This window comes from Tachysurus vachellii, chromosome 6 (assembly GCF_030014155.1).
Source record: "Tachysurus vachellii isolate PV-2020 chromosome 6, HZAU_Pvac_v1, whole genome shotgun sequence".
In the NCBI taxonomy this organism is placed as follows: domain Eukaryota; kingdom Metazoa; phylum Chordata; class Actinopteri; order Siluriformes; family Bagridae; genus Tachysurus; species Tachysurus vachellii.
In genome coordinates this window covers 27,569,563-27,586,809 of record NC_083465.1, presented here as the reverse complement: position 1 = coordinate 27,586,809, position 17,247 = coordinate 27,569,563, and the positions used below count along the sequence as shown (strand labels likewise).

The window sequence follows — 17,247 nt, the reverse complement described above, 5'->3', positions numbered from 1 at the left end:
TATACGGAGCTATTAGCAACCTGCAGAATGTTCACCCCGACGGACTTTTTATCATCGCCAGAGATTTCAACCATGCAAATCTCAAGTCAGTGCGAGAGGCAATCAGAGAGGCAAATAGCACACACGCCCAGACAATCCACAGCCACTTCCAGGACAGCAGAGACACCCGGCGCATGTTGCAGGGCATACAGGTGATCACAAACTACAAGACAGCTTCACCTGCTTGTGATAGCGACGCCTCCCTCCCAGACGCGCTGAACGATTTCTACGCTCGGTTCGAGGTACAGAACAACGTACCGCCAAGGAAGACCATCCCTCCCCCCCGACGACCAGGTAATCTGTTTATCCACGGCCGACGTGAGGAGATCTCTATGCAGAGTTAACCCACGGAAGGCTTCTGGACCAGACAACATTCCGGGCAGGGTGCTCAGAGAATGTGCAGAACAGCTAGCGGATGTCTTTACGGACATCTTCAACATTTCCCTGAGCAGCGCCGTTGTTCCTATGTGCCTCAAAACTGCCACCATCGTTCCTGTCCCAAAGAAGTCTACAGTGTCCTGCGTCAGTGACTATCGTCCCGTTGCACTCACACCCATAGTTATGAAGTGCTTCGAGAAGCTCGTCATGAGGCACATCAAGACCCAGCTACCACCCTCACTGGACCCCCTTCAGTTCCCGAATCGTCCAAACTGCTCCACAGACGATGCCATTGCCACAGCCCTCCACTTAGCCCTCACCCACCTGGACAATAAAAACACTTATGTACGAATGCTGTTCATAGACTTTAGTTCAGCATTCAATACAATCATCCCTCAGCACCTGATTGGGAAGCTGAGCCTGCTGGGACTAAACACCTCCCTCTGCAACTGGATCCTGGACTTCCTGACTGGGAGACCTCAGTCAGTCCGGATCGGGAACAGCATCTCCAACACCACCACACTGAACACTGGAGCTCCTCAAAGCTGCGTGCTCAGTCCACTGCTGTTCACTCTGCTGACTCATGACTGTGCAGCAATGCACAAATCAAATCATATTATCAAGTTTGCCGATGACACGACTGTGGTGGGTCTCATCAACAAGAACGACGAGTCAGCATACAGGGAGGAGGTGTAACAACTAACTGCCTGGTCTAGAGCCAACAACCTTTCTCTGAATGTGGATAAAACTTAAGAGATGGTTGTGGACTTCAGGAGCGCACAGAGCGACCACTCTCCGCTGAACATCGATGGATCATCCGTAGACATCCGTCAAGAGCACCAAATTTCTTGGTGTTCATCTAGCGGAGAACCTCACCTGGTCACTCAACACCGGCGCCATCACCAAGAAAGCCCAGCAGCGTCTCTACTTCCTATGAAGGCTGAGAAAGGCACATCTCCCTCCCTCATCCTGACCATGTTCTACAGAGGGACCATTGAGAGCATCCTGAGCAGCTGCATCACGGTCTGGTTTGGGAACTGTACGATCTTGGATCGCAAAACCCTGCAGCGGATAGAGAAGACAGTGGAGAAGATCATTGGGGTCTCTCTTCCCTCTATTATGGACACTTACACCACACGCTGCATCCGCAAAGCCAACAGCATTGTAGAAGACCCCACACACGCCTCACACACACTCTTCACCCTCCTGCCATCTGGAAAAAGGTACCGAAGCATTCGGGCCCTCACGACCAGACTGTGTAATAGTTTCTTCCCACAAGCCATCAGACTTCTCAATAACTGAACTGAACTGTACTGAGCACAACATACACACACATCATCTGTATGGACTGCATAGACCCTCACAAAACACACACACTGACACATCATACTGTTTACATGCTGCTTACAATCCATCAAACTGTTTACATGCTGTTTTGCACACTTTTCTGCTGTTTTTACACAAACTGTCCAACATTTCAGCCGTTTTTTGCACATATTGTACAGTATCTCAGCCATTTCGCACATACTATACAATATTTCAGTCATCTGCTGTTTTTTGCACAATTCTATATATTATCCCAAGGACCTGCTGCTAAGAAACTGTGTTCATTCTAATGTTACTGAACGAAATATTGTTTGAAAATTCAGTATTCACATACAGTACAGTATATACACTGGTTGGTACTCTTTTTCGGATTCCGCATGTTCGAGATCTATCTTTCTCTCCGTAACCTCTGATGCAGATGGATGCTTCTCGCTATCCCAGGAGATTAAGTCTTCAAAATCAGAGAAAAGTAATCGTTCAGAGAGAAGCGGATTGTGTGGAGAGTGACATTTTGGAATGTGTATGATCTGGAATTTTCCGGTTCGGCCAATGTACATGTGATGAATGAGTTCCTTGGCCAGGTTTTGTTTCTTCCTGTGATGTTGTCCGGGTTTGTGAAGGCTGCTGCTGAATGCTGCCGGATCCGGATGTGGATTGATCCAAGTGTGAATCCCTCTGATTCGTCTCAACTCTTTCCTGCATTTTCTGTATGCACCTGGGTGGGGTTGGACTGGCAAGCCACCTGTTGAGGGAATTCTCAGAACTTCTTATGAGCTTGAATGTGGTTGCCGTCAAATGGTAGGAGTGAAACGGTAGGAGTCAACCTTTTTATTTCAATTTTTGTCCTAATCCTGGATCAACTGCACATACTGAATCATCTCACATTCAAGGACATTTCCTTTTAGAGACTGAACTGAATTCAAGCACTGATTAAGTTTTTTTGTTGTCATTGACGAAATGATAAATCTCAAGGTCTTTCATTTCATAGTGAATGAATCTTTCACGGGGGCACGGTGACTTAGTGGTTAGCACCTTCGCCTCACACCTCCAGGGTTGGGGGTTCGATTCCCTCCTCCACCTTGTGTGTGTGGAGTTTGCATGTTCTCCCCATGCCTCGGGGGTTTCCTCCGGGTACTCCGGTTTCCTCCCCCGGTCCAAAGACATGCATGGTAGGTTGATTGGCATCTCTGGAAAATTTTCCGTAGTGTGTGATTGCGTGAGTGAATGACTCAACTCTTTCCTGCATTTTCTGTATGCACCTGGGTGGGGTTGGACTGGCGAGCCACCTGTTGAGTGAATTCTCAGAACATCTTATGAGCTTGAATGTGGTTGCCATCAAACGATAGGAGTGAAGTTGACAATAACCTTTTTTTTTTTTAAATTTTTGTCCTAATCCTGGATCAACTGCACAGACTGAATCATCTTACATTCAAGGACATTTCCTTTTAGAGACTGAACTGAATTCAAGCACTGATTGAGGTTTTTTTTTTGTCATTGGGAAAATGATAAATTTTGAGGTCTTTCATTTCATAGTGAATGAATCTTTCACTGGTTTACTGGTTATCAGTAAGTTTCATTTTGATGTTATGTTAAACCTGTTGGGAAATTGATTTTGCTAAAGTGATTGTAATGCTTTAAGAGTAAAAAAAAGGGGAAATAGTACAAATTATTGACACGTGAGCATTCCTGTGCTACTGCCTTTCTGTATTTATTTTACTAATTCTTGTGTTTAATACAGTAAATCTTGTTCTTGAATATTGAATGTCTGGGTGTGTTCACTCTTGTTGCTCCATCTCTCTCTTGGACAAACCTAGCCTTCTGATTGTCCTGGTCCAATTGAGACGTTAATGCAAAAATTTTACATACAAAAACTAACCATCTAGCTTTGGCATCAAGACTATTCTTGTAAATATAATATTCAAAAGTAAGATCATACTTGACATTTCCTAAATAATATAAAAAGACAACAATTTCTTAGTTCTCTTAAACAGTTATTTAACTTACATTATTGTAAATGAGGAAAAATGTTTTTATTGGGATTGCATGTTTGGACAATGATAAGTTTAATTAATTGATTAATTGCATATAAATATTATATATAATAAATATTTTTATATTTATTATATATAATATTTAGTATATATAAATATTATATATAATAAATATAAAAATATTTATTTATTTAATGGTAACTGACAAATATAGTTTTTAAATTGTGTGGACACCATGTAGTGCACAAAGAAATACGTCAATTTGAATATTGTATTCATTTAAATTTACATTATTCATTTACCTAAAGAGGGAAAACCTATCAAGTGGAAGTGATCTTTTTCTTAAATCCCAGTAATTTCACAGCAGTCTTCTCAGTGAGAACCTCAACTAAATGTCAGGGTGTCTTTTTTAAGTACGGCTGAGGACAAAGACTCAGTCCAACAACAGGCCATTTTACAGCCATTATCAATCTATTACCACCATCACCTGAGTCTGGGGTGTGGCAGGTACACGTCTAGAACCATCTTGTTATGCAAAGTGACTGGATGGATTGTTCCCTTATGAGGGTATAGAAAGCAAAATATTAGGAGTCTAAAATGTAACTATAAATATATAAGATTTACATTAAAATTATGCTACATCACTGTTTCATATTGGCAGAATACAGCCAACCAAAACTATTTCTGGAGACTATGAAGGATTTTCATCCATTTTTTTTACATTTCCAGCATTTAGCAGACACACTTATCCAGAGCGACTTACATGTTATACAAGTGAGCATTTGAGGGTTAAGGGCCTTGCTCAGGGGCCCAGCAACGGCAGCCTGGTGGAATTGAACTCACAACATTCCAATTGCCACAACATACCACTAGGCTACCACATCCCCAAGTGAGAAAATACTGTAACATTTAATGAAAATAAAATGGAGCAAACTTTGGCATTGCTGCACACACTGACAAGCAGAAGCAAAATAGATGTGCAAAATACATTAATCCTTTGTTACAATATAGGGGAATTTGAGTCACTGTACCAGTTGTGATCAACATATATGTTGAATTTGCTAGTACTGTCTGAATCAGCTTCTTAAATAAAGTTTAAATGTCACATTAGTCATATTGTGGTGCATTTATTAAATAATGTTATTTTATTTTTTTTCAGTATATATACTCATCTATACAGGTATTTTTATCTATTGGTCTAGATAGCATTTTATTTCATAAAAAAAAAAAAGAATAAATAAATCTTGTTGAAATGTCATTTTCTTCTTATTTTTTGTTTTTAATCCAAGTAAATTCATCACAGTCTTGTGTGTGAGGACCCCAACTATGTCACTATATGGCCATAAGAAAAGTTTGACAAACTCAAAAATGGGGCTATTATAATAGTGGCTAATATAATTATAACGTTCAGCCTGTCTGCTGCTGATGCACATTTTGTTGTGCAAGTGACATTGCATCTTTCACCTAAATACTGAACATATTTACTCACATCAGCAGTCCCCCCATCCAAAATTACACTTGCAACAAACCAACCAAAGGAAACCTAGGAGTTTGACCAAACATCAAAAAGAATAGAGGGTAGCCGATAGTCTCATTCCTATTGCAGTTATAAGAGAATGCCAGCATCTAGGACCAATTAGCATTAGACCTTGGGAGTAAGGACCTTATCATAGCACCAAGAGTCTGATTAAACCTTTCAGTTTGACTGTTACCCATAGTGTGATATGGCGCAGTATGATTTTTGTCAACACATGATGACTTCAACATTTCCACAATCAGAGAACTTTCACAATGTGATCTTCGGTCTGAATATGCTTTGTGTTGTGCTGGAAAAACAAAGTGTAGTGGGTGAAAAGAAATGGAATAAAGTAATTGTACTGACCTGCATGTCCCTTAGTGACAAATGTTCCTGGCCTGCCTATACAAAGCTTCGACAGACCCACTAAGGAGTGCATCCTATGTTTTGCACAAGTAAGCTGCTATCACGGCAGACATTATAAATCAAGACTGGTCTTACCTTGGAGTGGGTTGTCCTTCGAAGTCTCAGCATCTTCATGTTCTTCTACCTAGTCTATTGTTTGAACTTAAGATGAAGGAGTCAGACTTAGACCTTCTTGTCTTTTCAGGGTCCTCACAATGGGAGGCCTTGTTTTTATTTAAAGCAATGTTATAAAAATAAGTGTATGTAATATAAGTAAATAAAATTACAAATAAAATATTCACAATACTTAAGCAATGCAAATGTAGTTCAGAAACTAAACATAAGCTTGCCTATAGTAGAATGCACACCTATTATTCAGGATAGTGCACAGGCTCTTGCAAAAGAGTGATAGGCCCCTGTGTCTATTAGGAAATGATTTGTTTTTGTCATTTTGTGGTTGACTTACTTAAACCTAGGGAATTTTCAAGGCTGGAAACTTAACGGGAATATATGGAAATAAACTGGAAATTTAAAAAAAAGTTTTGCCTATAACAAGGAAATTAAATGTAGTTAAAAAAATCTTGCAGCATAATTTTGTTTAAAGCAACAAGATTTAATGCAATTTAAGTTGAATTTGTACCCTGCATTCCTAGGTCACTTGCACACAGCACACTGCTTACTGGAGTGCCATTGAGGCCACAAACCCTGCATGTACTTTCCCCAGATTATGTTCGCGTCATATCCACGTCATATCCAGCACATCAGAGATGTACATCAGCCAGGCTTATAGCATCCTGTAGCTATATGGAACAGCTTGTTCTATTTTCTTCTAGCCACATTCAACATTTAAAATACATATTTCAATTATAGAAAAAAAAGAATGTTAAATAAAAATGTAAAAAATGTAAATAAAAGCGATCAGAGCTCTCTTGAACTTCTGATAAATAAATCTTATTATCGCATAAATCTTCTTAGTCAGTTGAAATCTTCTTCTAGCTGTCTAGGTACAGCATCTGATCCTCTGCAATCTTGCAGTAGCATTTATGGCAATTGGAATTGTATTTAATTCATATACAATTGTTTCATTTCTGTAACTAAGTTTTCTACTTTCAGAAGTTTTTTTAGCAAACATCAGTTGCTTTTGTTCCTCTTTCCTATCCCGTTTAGCTTCTCTACGCCTCCTCCTTTTTACCTCTTTCATTTATTTTTGTTTACTTTGCTTTTGGGCAGGAATGTCTCCTAAAGTGTATTTGGGTTGAGTTTTAGCTTTGGGTCGAGGGGAATTCATGAATCCTACAACTCCATTCTCACTTATCCCTACAACAGGAGACAGAACAGTTCCTCTGGGAGCACCTATGTTTCTAACTGCCTTCTGGGACATTATGTGCCTTTATTATGTGTGATGTGAGTTCCAGTGGTCTATAGTCATTTAGTTTGATGGGGCATCCCTTTTTTGGTACTGGAACCAAACATGATGCTTTGGGTGATTTACCACACTAACACATAAGGTGCATGATTTACCTAAAAGACTGAAGGCAGATTTGCATCCACTTTGTAAATAAAGCAAACCCAATATAACAATGAGTAATTGAATTAAGTAATTGTAATAAGTAAAACTAACCTAATCGAATCAGCACATAGTTAAATTTACAAAGAAAAATTTTCAGTTGTTTTTTTATTAATCATATCCCTCTATTTTACAGCTCATGCACACACATTGCTGCTTATAGCCATTGTAGGGTAATAAGTTCATCTACTGGCATTCTGGGGGATGGGAAGAAACTGGACAAATCCAGAGTGAACCTCACTGTAGAGAACACACAAAGCAACCCAAGCTCAGGATTGACCCAAGGAGCTTGAATAATTGATACAACCTGCTGCACCTTATTATACCTAATATTAATTAACATTTCAAGCGTTTGTCAACGTACACATGAACTGAAATTTTTCTTGACAGTGTCTGCATTCTCCACCATTATATGCATGGGGAACTTTTGTATAAATCTGCTGATGCCTTTTACAACTTTCTTTGTTTCCTTTAAATGATCTTAGTTAAATCTCTACAACACTTTTTATATTGTCATCAGCAATATATTTTTCAGGGGGTATGGCTGCTGGGGGCCACTCTGGGGGCCCTCTCCTTCCTCAGGCAGGCCACATTGTGGAGGACAGCACAAGCCACAGTAATGTCACATGCCCTCACATGGCTGACCCTTAATTTGTGAAGGCAGTGAAAGCGTGCCTTCAGGAGGCCAAAGGTCATTTCAACTCTGGCCCTGGTCCTGGCATGGGCATGGTTGTAGGCCTGCTATGCTTCCTGGGGGTCTGTGAAAGGTGTCAGGAGAAAAGGCCAGCAGCCATACCCCCTGTCTGGTGCTTTTTCAAATGATATGAACATTTTAAACTCTTTCGACATATGACAGTAATGTGGCTTCATTCATGTGTGAATGCGCAGGTGCTTTTTCAAAGAACTTGACTGTATAAAACTCTTTCCACAGTGTGAGCAGCTATAGGGCTTTTCTCCAGTGTGAATGCGCTGGTGCTTAATCAAATTACTTGAAACTGTAAAACTCTTTCCACAATGTGAGCAGCTATAGGGCTTTTCTTCAGTGTGAATGCGCTTGTGCTTAATCAAATTACTTGAAACTGTAAAACTCTTTCCACAGTGTGAGCAGCTATAGGGCTTCTCTTCAGTGTGAATGCGCAGATGATTTCTCAAATAATCTGATGCTGTAAAACTCTTTCCACAGTGTGAGCAGTAATACGGTTTCACTCCAGTGTGAATGCGCTGGTGGGTTTTCAAATAACTTGATGTTGTAAAACTCTTTCCACAGTGTGAGCAGCTGTAGGGCTTCTCTTCAGTGTGAATGCGCTGGTGCCTTTTCAAAGAACTTGACACTGTAAAACTCTTTCCACAGTGTGAGCAGCTATAGGGCTTTTCTCCCGTGTGAATGCGCATGTGTATTTTTAGTAAACTCGGAGTTAAAAAACTCTTTCCACACTCTGAGCAGTAATAAATTCTTTTCTTGTCCATTCTGCACAAACCCCTCTGTGGTGATTAATTGTGTGAAGACAGCCAGACGATTACATTTCACTCTGTAACAGAACAGTAGACAAACATCTTAGATTATTAGGTGCTAAGTAAGTATCATGTGCTTTATTCATCAGTCACAGAAACTGTTTCAAGGTTATGTCTACTTATTTGAATGTTTCATGGTTTTCTGGCCATTTAACAGACCAATTTAATTTAACTTTGTTTCTTTAGCAACACTATGACAAAACTATCCAGTAACTGAATAACTGACAATCTACCTTCAGCATCAAGACTATTCTTGTAAATATATTCAAAGATAATATCATACTTGATATTTCCTAAATAATATATAAAAACAACAATTTCTTAGTACTTCTTAAACAGTTTTTTAACTTACATTTTTGTAAATTAAGGAAAAAATGTTTTCATTGGGATTGCATGTTTAGACTATGATAAGTTTAATTAATGAACTGTATATAAATATAATATAAATATATTTATATATTTAAGGGAATCAGGCAAATATCGTGTTTAAAATTATTCATTTACATAAAGAAGGAAAACTTACTAAGTAGAAATGATCTTTTTCTTAAATCCCAGTAAATTCACAGCAGTCTTCTCAGTGAGAACCTCACAAACTGACAAGCAGAAGCAAATGTGCAAAATACATTAATCCTTTGTTACAATATAGAGGAATTTGAGTCACAGTACCAATTGTGATCAACGTACATGTTGAATTTGCTGAATCAGCTTCTAAAATAAAGTTTAGATGTCACATTAGTCATATTGTGGTACATTCATCAAATAAATGTTATGCTATTTTTTTTGGAAGGTAGAAATAAAGTGGCCAATATATTTTGTTATAAAAGTACAGTTCAGTATCACTACATATATAAACCTTATTAAATGTATTACCTAAAATCAGGCAAAATAGTTATTTTTTCTTTATTCAGTATATATACACACACCCAACTATACAGGTATTTTTATCTATTGGTATAGAAAGCGTTAAGTGACAGAATAAGCAAAACAATGCAAATTGTCAATTGCAAAGTCACATTAATGTTTAAATATTTATTCATGTTATTAGTAAATGCATAAACATATTTTATTTAAAAAAAAAGGAAAAAATCTTGTTTTTAATCCAAGTAAATTCACTGCAGTGTTGTGTGTGAGGACCCCAACTATGTCACTATATACCCATAAGAAAAGTTTAACAAACTCAAAAAAGGTGCTCTCCAGTCTGAATATGCTTTGTGTTGTGCTGGAAAAACAAAGTGTAATGGGTGAAAAGAAATGAAGACAGAACAGTTCTACGTTTCTAACTACCTTCTGGGACATTCATTATGCAATGTGAGTGCCAGTGGTCTATAGTCATTTAGAAATTTAAAAGTTTACATCCAATACCAAATCTAAGATGACTTTTGGAAGAAAGGAATATATATATATATATATATATATATATATATATATATATATATATATATATATATATATATATATATATATAAAAGCTTGCCTAAACCTATACCCAGTTCTATTGTAGGCAAGCTCGGTGCGTGTTATACTCAGTTATTGCTTATTCAGTCTGCATCAGAAAACAAACGCAGGCATACACTTGGAGAGTGTTTCTTGCTTTGTTACCATCTTTGCATTTTAATTACTTTTACTTATTCCAATACCGTTTGATTATTTGACAGGGATTTTATTTGTATTCTTCTTTTAATTTACATACATTACACATATTTATCTGTATTACATTGCTTTTAATAAAAACAAAGACTCCCATTGTGAAGACCCTGAAAAGACAAGAAAGTCCAAGTCGGACTCCTTCATCTAAAGATTCAAACAATAGCTTAGGTAGAAGAACTAAGATCAGTCTTGAAAATGTTTTGGAGGGCATTTACACTTGGGGCCTATTGCACAAAACTAGGATAAGGGATTAAGCCCGGATATCTTGGTGATCCTGGCTCAATTTATCCGTGATCTGGTTGCACTAAAGCTGGATTAGGGGGCGGTACAATGTTATGGTATAAATTACCATGGACATTTATTCTGTGGAGCTAGCCTGCTCCAGACCAGGCTAAGTTCCAGGATCTATTTAATCTCATCCCTTAGGTCAGTCAGCAGTCACCACAAACGGAAACCAATAGTTATTCCACTGCCCACTATACATTGTTATCACATATAACTATACCCACTGTCATAATTTAAATGTTTGTGATCATTAATTTAAATCATTTTGGATAAATGATTATTTTTAGATGATGTTGCTATCATTAGATAATTTACAGTTTCCCATAGACTATAAGGCTGTATATAAAATGATAGAATATCAGGGCCACAGAGGAAAAAAAAGAAAATTCACAGACTTCGAGAATGAAGTCATAATATTGTAACCCGTTGTTTTAAAGGAGGACAGTTGTTAAAATGACAGCTGTGGGGCATTTCATGGAATGGTTCTTCAGTATGTTTTCACAAACAAGGACATAATTAATCTTTTGGCACATCAGCATCACATTGTCAGACCTGCCAACCTTTACGCATTTTGTGTAGCAGATACGCATTTAGACATCAAAGTACGCTGCTACGATTTGTCACTTCAAAATACGCATTGTAAAAAACCATTGATGCCTTTGAGTTCAACTGTCTGTGCATTTGCGCACCAGGCAATGCGCCTATGGGTGTAACCGCATTGGGCAGCAACCTGGGAAAATAATAATTCAACCAATCATAGTGCCAGTTTAAAACTCTTCAACGCTACAAGCGGAGAGCCGTCAAAACGAATGTGGTTTTCATCTCTCTTTCCGTCTTCAATTCTTCTTACAGTGACTGTTTTTTACAAGTGACTACTTAACGTTTCAAAGGTAAATGGCCAGAATTGTGAATTTCATCCATTTTAATAAGCCTGCCGAACCACAAGCGTCGTTAGACTCCTTTACTGGGGCATGTGCCCAAGTGACCTGTGTTGTGCCTCAAGTTTAAGTTTTACGCACAGATTAAGTTTTACTTTATTTGCCAGTATTTATACAGGAAACGTAAGTCATGCCTGTAAACGCATTGCCGTCGTACTTTAACGGAAAAGACAAACTGGCGCGAGCACGCAGAAATCAATAAGACGTGAGCGTCTGTGTATCCCTTTTATAGCACGCAGTCATGTTATAACATGACGAAACTAATGTAATTTTTTAAATATCAATCGTATTCTGACTCGATTGTTACTGGCTCTGATGGACATCATCATGGACATTTTTTTTTGTGAAAAGCAGGGAAATAGAAGCAGAAAGTAGAAATGATGAGGGAGGTATTATTATATGATCAGCCAGTCAAAACCATAGTGAAGTCTAGAGTCTTGCATTATTGCTGAGAATTATTTATACAGTATTTTTATACAGTATGCTATTTGTTGATTTTTGTTATTTATAATGTCCCATGTATTTAAGTAATGTTTAAGAGACATGTTTTTGTTTTTATGTTGCCTTTTCAATAAAAGAGTTCTTCATGGTCTACTTGTATGTTGAATAACTAGATATGGTGGTGAGTGAGAACTATGTGCTAAGTAAAAAGTTGTGATGAGTGAGCATGTGAACTTAATCAACACTGACCAGCAAATATGCCTGACCTCGCGCCGCGTCGCTGCAGTGAGTTGCTACTCAAAAAATTATTCCAAGGTTGGCAGGTCTGCATTGTCATAAGTATCAGGACTGTAAAAAAATATGCAACTTTTCCGAAGAAAGCCACCCTCCACCCTCATAAATTTATGCCTTTTTCCTTCTTCCTCAGTGTGGCTCTAATACTCTGTCGTATAAAATACACATTCCATTTGAAAACACAGTGTAACATTATGTTCTTTTATTGAATAAGGATAAAACAAAGCAGGTAAACCATCAGCTCCTTTCAAAACTGAAGTCACATAGTGACTCTACAAGATGGAAAGCACAGAATCAAAGCATATTATACAACAAAAGGATAAATACACATTCAAAAGGTCCGTATACAACACACCCTGCATGTCTGCACACTGAAATAAATGCAGGACAAATCCATACACATCAACTGAACAGACAAATGAATGGATGCAGTAGCCTCCCTGCAAGCTTGTATTACACACAGTGTACAGCACAAACATCATAAGAGGCCAAATCGATTTAAAAAAAAAAAAAAATTTGAACACAAAAATCCCCAAATTCCTCTGCCACCACAGGACATATTTAACCAAAATTGAAAGCACACATACTAACTAAAATAATTCAACGCATATTGGTCCCTCAGCAGCCGACCACTGTCGTCATCAGGGAAGATTGCTGGATTGTCCCAGTCCATGGCTGGTGGCACTCTGGGGGCCCTCTCCTTCCTCAGGCAGGCCACATTGTGGAGGACAGCACAAGCCACAGTAATGTCACATGCCCTCACATGGCTGACCCTTAATTTGTGAAGGCAGTGAAAGCGTGCCTTCAGGAGGCCAAAGGTCATTTCAACTCTGGCCCTGGTCCTGGCATGGGCATGGTTGTAGGCCTGCTATGCTTCCTGGGGGTCTGTGAAAGGTGTCAGGAGAAAAGGCCAGCAGCCATACCCCCTGTCTCCCAGCAACACACATCATTACTAATTAATCATTACTACCTCATAAAGGCTGTAATGCTTTAATAAATTATCAAAGCCTTATACAGTGATGAAGTTACTGTACACAATTTACTCATATCTGCAGTCCATTTCAATTAAAAATTCAAATGTTTCATAATCAGAGTACAACTGCGTTTTTGGAGATGTGAATTAACTAATTGGATTGTAATTGTGATGTTTTTAGCGGAGCGGTGAGTGTGTAATTTTCGCACTACTTATGCATTCAGGCGGTCTGCAATACTTTGCCACGCTTTTTCTCTTTGCTTTATCACTGTGGCAGTGTTGCCTTTCTTCTTAATTATATCTTTTGCCTCCTTGTATGCCTCCATGAGGATTTTTGCCTCCGACGGGGAAAAGTACGCCGCTCCATGGTGAATCGGTGAATCTGTGATCGGTGGCGGGTCTGTTTGAGTGAGCCGTGAGCGAGCACATATCCAGGATTGGTTTCACCTGGCTTGGTCTTTGTGCAACCAATTAAGCCTGGACGCAACAGGTCTTTGTGCAACAGGCCCCTGGTCTTTTTACGATCGGATAGCTATCCGATCACAGAAAACGCATGAAGTAACCAGGTGTAAAAGCCCCCTAAAAATTCAAACAATAGATTAGGTAAAAGAACTTCAAGAGGATCCTTTGTTAGGAGGCCTAGGGACTTCGAAGGACAACCTCGTTCAAGGTAAGTCTAACTCTTATAGTTGATCTTGCGTTTTCAATATTAACCCATGCAATCTAGGACACATTCATTAGTGGTATTGTGAAAGGGTTTCCTACACAATACGAAAACAAGTGTCACTAAGGGACATGTATATCAGTATAATTACGTCATAGTGGCCCCTACGGGGATCTTTGAAAAACAATGCATAGAAAGTCTATGACATTTGTGAAAAGTTCAACTAAATAAGGTATCTGCACAAGGAACTAGAAAGTATCCGATACAAGAGATAGTTGGGGGGAAAAAACTTCCATTCCATAAAATGAGCAATCCACCTGTGATACATATGGGTATCAAAACTGCCAGCTGGCCCTCACCAACAAGGAGGGGCAGAATGGGTATCACACTGGGAGTGATATTTAAGTATTAAAGATTTGTGTAGATCTCTGGGAAAGCATGTTGTCGTCCGAGTGGACTATAGCATGCAAGCCCCTCCAGAACATTCAGGCTCAAGCTGGATAGTTAGTATATGGCACAAAGGTAAGGAACTTAACCTTCCATTACCACCAGAGACTGGGAAAAGATCCACAGGTGACGTGTCACAAGTAAGTTTAGGAGACCCATCTATTGCGGGAAAAAGTACAGGACGAGGACTCCCATGGCCCAAGAATTGGTAGATGCTCTTAGAAAAAAGGAGAATTAGTGTGAGACAGTCGCCCTCAGACAAGGATGAAATAGATTAGGTAAGGTCACGGCCGTGGGATGAGCCTCAGACAAGTGGTCTCTACCCCCTTCTACCCCAACAGAAAGATCCTACTAAGGTAACATCCAACCAAGAACTAGAATGAAAACAAGGCAAAAAAGATCAACTTCTAGGGATAGGAGAAACTCAAACAGAGCAGGGGAGCAGAGAATAAAAATAAATCATGAGGTGTGTGTTAACTTCAGCCGTGTCGAACCAAATGAAGAAGCCTACCACCACATTAAAAAGGCTAAAAAATATTCACTGACCTGAAGCTGGGAAAAATGCTACGCCTGGCCACTAGGGAAACAGTGGATGAGATTAGGGACAGGACTGACGTGAATGAAAAGGCCAAAATAGACCTGATCGAAATGAAGTGTGAAACAATGCAGGAATTCCTATATCATGTAATCTCAGACCTCACTGACCTAAACAATTCCCACATAGGAGGTTTAAGAGATATATTAACGGAAAGACCAAATTCAATCCGACACGCCGCATCCCCAAGCTCAGCATGACTCCGGGTGAGAAGACGATGCAAGGCCCTTAAGCCCACATAGTTAAAAAATTTCTCGGGGGAAGAAGACATCGCTGAGACATCAGGTGAAGTGGATGAAATCCTAAAGGAAATAGGACTAAGGAAAAAGAAACCTATTGTAAAAAGAAATACATGAGGAAGGGAAAGTCAAAGGCCTGAACTCCTTTCTCTTAATGGGACCAGAAACCCTCATGAGCTTAATCCTCAGTGAAGAAATAAAATATGATAGAAAATCGGCCCTGATAAAAGAGTAAGGAGGAGAGAAGGACAAGAGTAAAGATCAGCCCTTCGTACAGAAAGGGAAACAGAACTTAAAACCGTGAATATCACCCCAGACTGGCCAAAACTAACCATAACATAATGGAAATGAGGCCTCCAAGATAGAGGAAACTCACAATACTGCCCCAGACAGGACACATCCTCATAGAGGCCATATAAACCAACCCCACATGACAAACTTCCTGCTAAGTCTGATGGGAGAAAGAGCAGTGATTACACTGATCCAGAAAAATGGAACAAAATGACCCCTAAAAAAACGAAACAGAATATTAGAACAAAGGAAAAGGAAGCTCCAAAACCTTCGCCTAAGAAACTGCAAGTGCTAAGAGTCGACCTCTGGTAGGGAACTAAGAGATGCCCTCGATAAAGAAGGTATCCAGGAAGAGGGAGGTCTACTAAAAACTAGAATAGGACACATGGAATTCAGAATTGACACGGGAACTGATGTATCCACGGTATCCCAAAAGGAGACTGGAAATCTGAAACCAATGGGGAAGAAATACCTAATAGAGGCATATGATGGAGAAATAAAAGAAAAAGAGGTGTATGATCTAGAAGGAATTGAGGTCATAAAAGCCAAAGAAAACCCCTTAGCCCTAAAAAATGTGAAACACCTAAAGGGCAATACCAAAGTAGATCAGGAAAAAGAAAGAATTCTTAAAGAAACTAACCATGACAAAGAGAGAGAAAAAAAAAAGAAATAAATAAAAATCACAAAGGGATATACAGTAAAAGCAAAAATGACTGCGGCCTAATGGGCCCTGAACATACGGCTACCATAATAGGAGGAACCCCAGGTTATCAATGACAATACCCTATTAAAAAAGAAGCTATAGAGTCCATAAGACAAACACTTAAAGACTTAAAAAAAAGGTCAAAGGCGCACCTACGAATGCACCCATACAAGTGGTAGCAAAACCAGAGGGAGGCTGGAGGTTAGTAACTAACTACAAGGCTTTATTTAAAGTGAAAGTACCTGATACTAGATACTTAATAAATGCGAACGACACCACAAATGGATTAAGAACAGGAAAATTCCTATCAAAAATAGACTTTTTATCCCATTGATGAAGAATTGCAGGGTAAAACCGCCATCACCAGGGAACAGAACCAATATGTATAAACCAGACTTCCACAGGGATTCATAAATAGCCCAAATCTATCTAAGGCAGCAATGATCAATCTCCTAAAAGATGTGCCTAATACAGTTGTGTATATTGATGACATCCTAATCATGATAGAGACAGAGGAAGAGCACTTCCAAATACTTGAAGTAACGAAAAGGCTAGAAAAGGTTTAAAACCCTCTCTAAAGAAAATGGAAATAGGAAAAAGTGAAGTGAAAAAATTCCTAAGATTTACAATAAGAGGAACAGGTAAATCCCTATCAGAAACAATGAGACAACATTTAAAGAAATGGCAAAGAGTAAAACCTACCACGGTGAAAAATCTTCAAAGCCTATTGGGAGCTCTCAACTATGTGAGACAGTTAATTCCAGGACATGGAATTAAAACCCCTGTACAAAAAGTCTTCCTCAAGATCATTAAAATGGAAAGAGAAGGATGAGAAACTAAAGGAAACCTAATTACAAATGGCTTTAGACTCAGTACAACTAGTCAGACGAGATGAAGAAACAGATCTAGTAGTCTGTCAACACGGACACCAAGATCAAAGTAGTACTTTACAATGAAGGAGGAAAAATACCAGTCAGTTTTTACTCTAAGAAAAAC

General features: G+C 38.9%; 1 pseudogene; it reads right to left on the bottom strand.

Annotated features, from left to right (window-relative positions):
* LOC132847659 (zinc finger protein 850-like) overlaps positions 1-17,247 on the bottom strand; it is a 182,406-nt pseudogene that overhangs the window by 30,838 nt on the left and 134,321 nt on the right.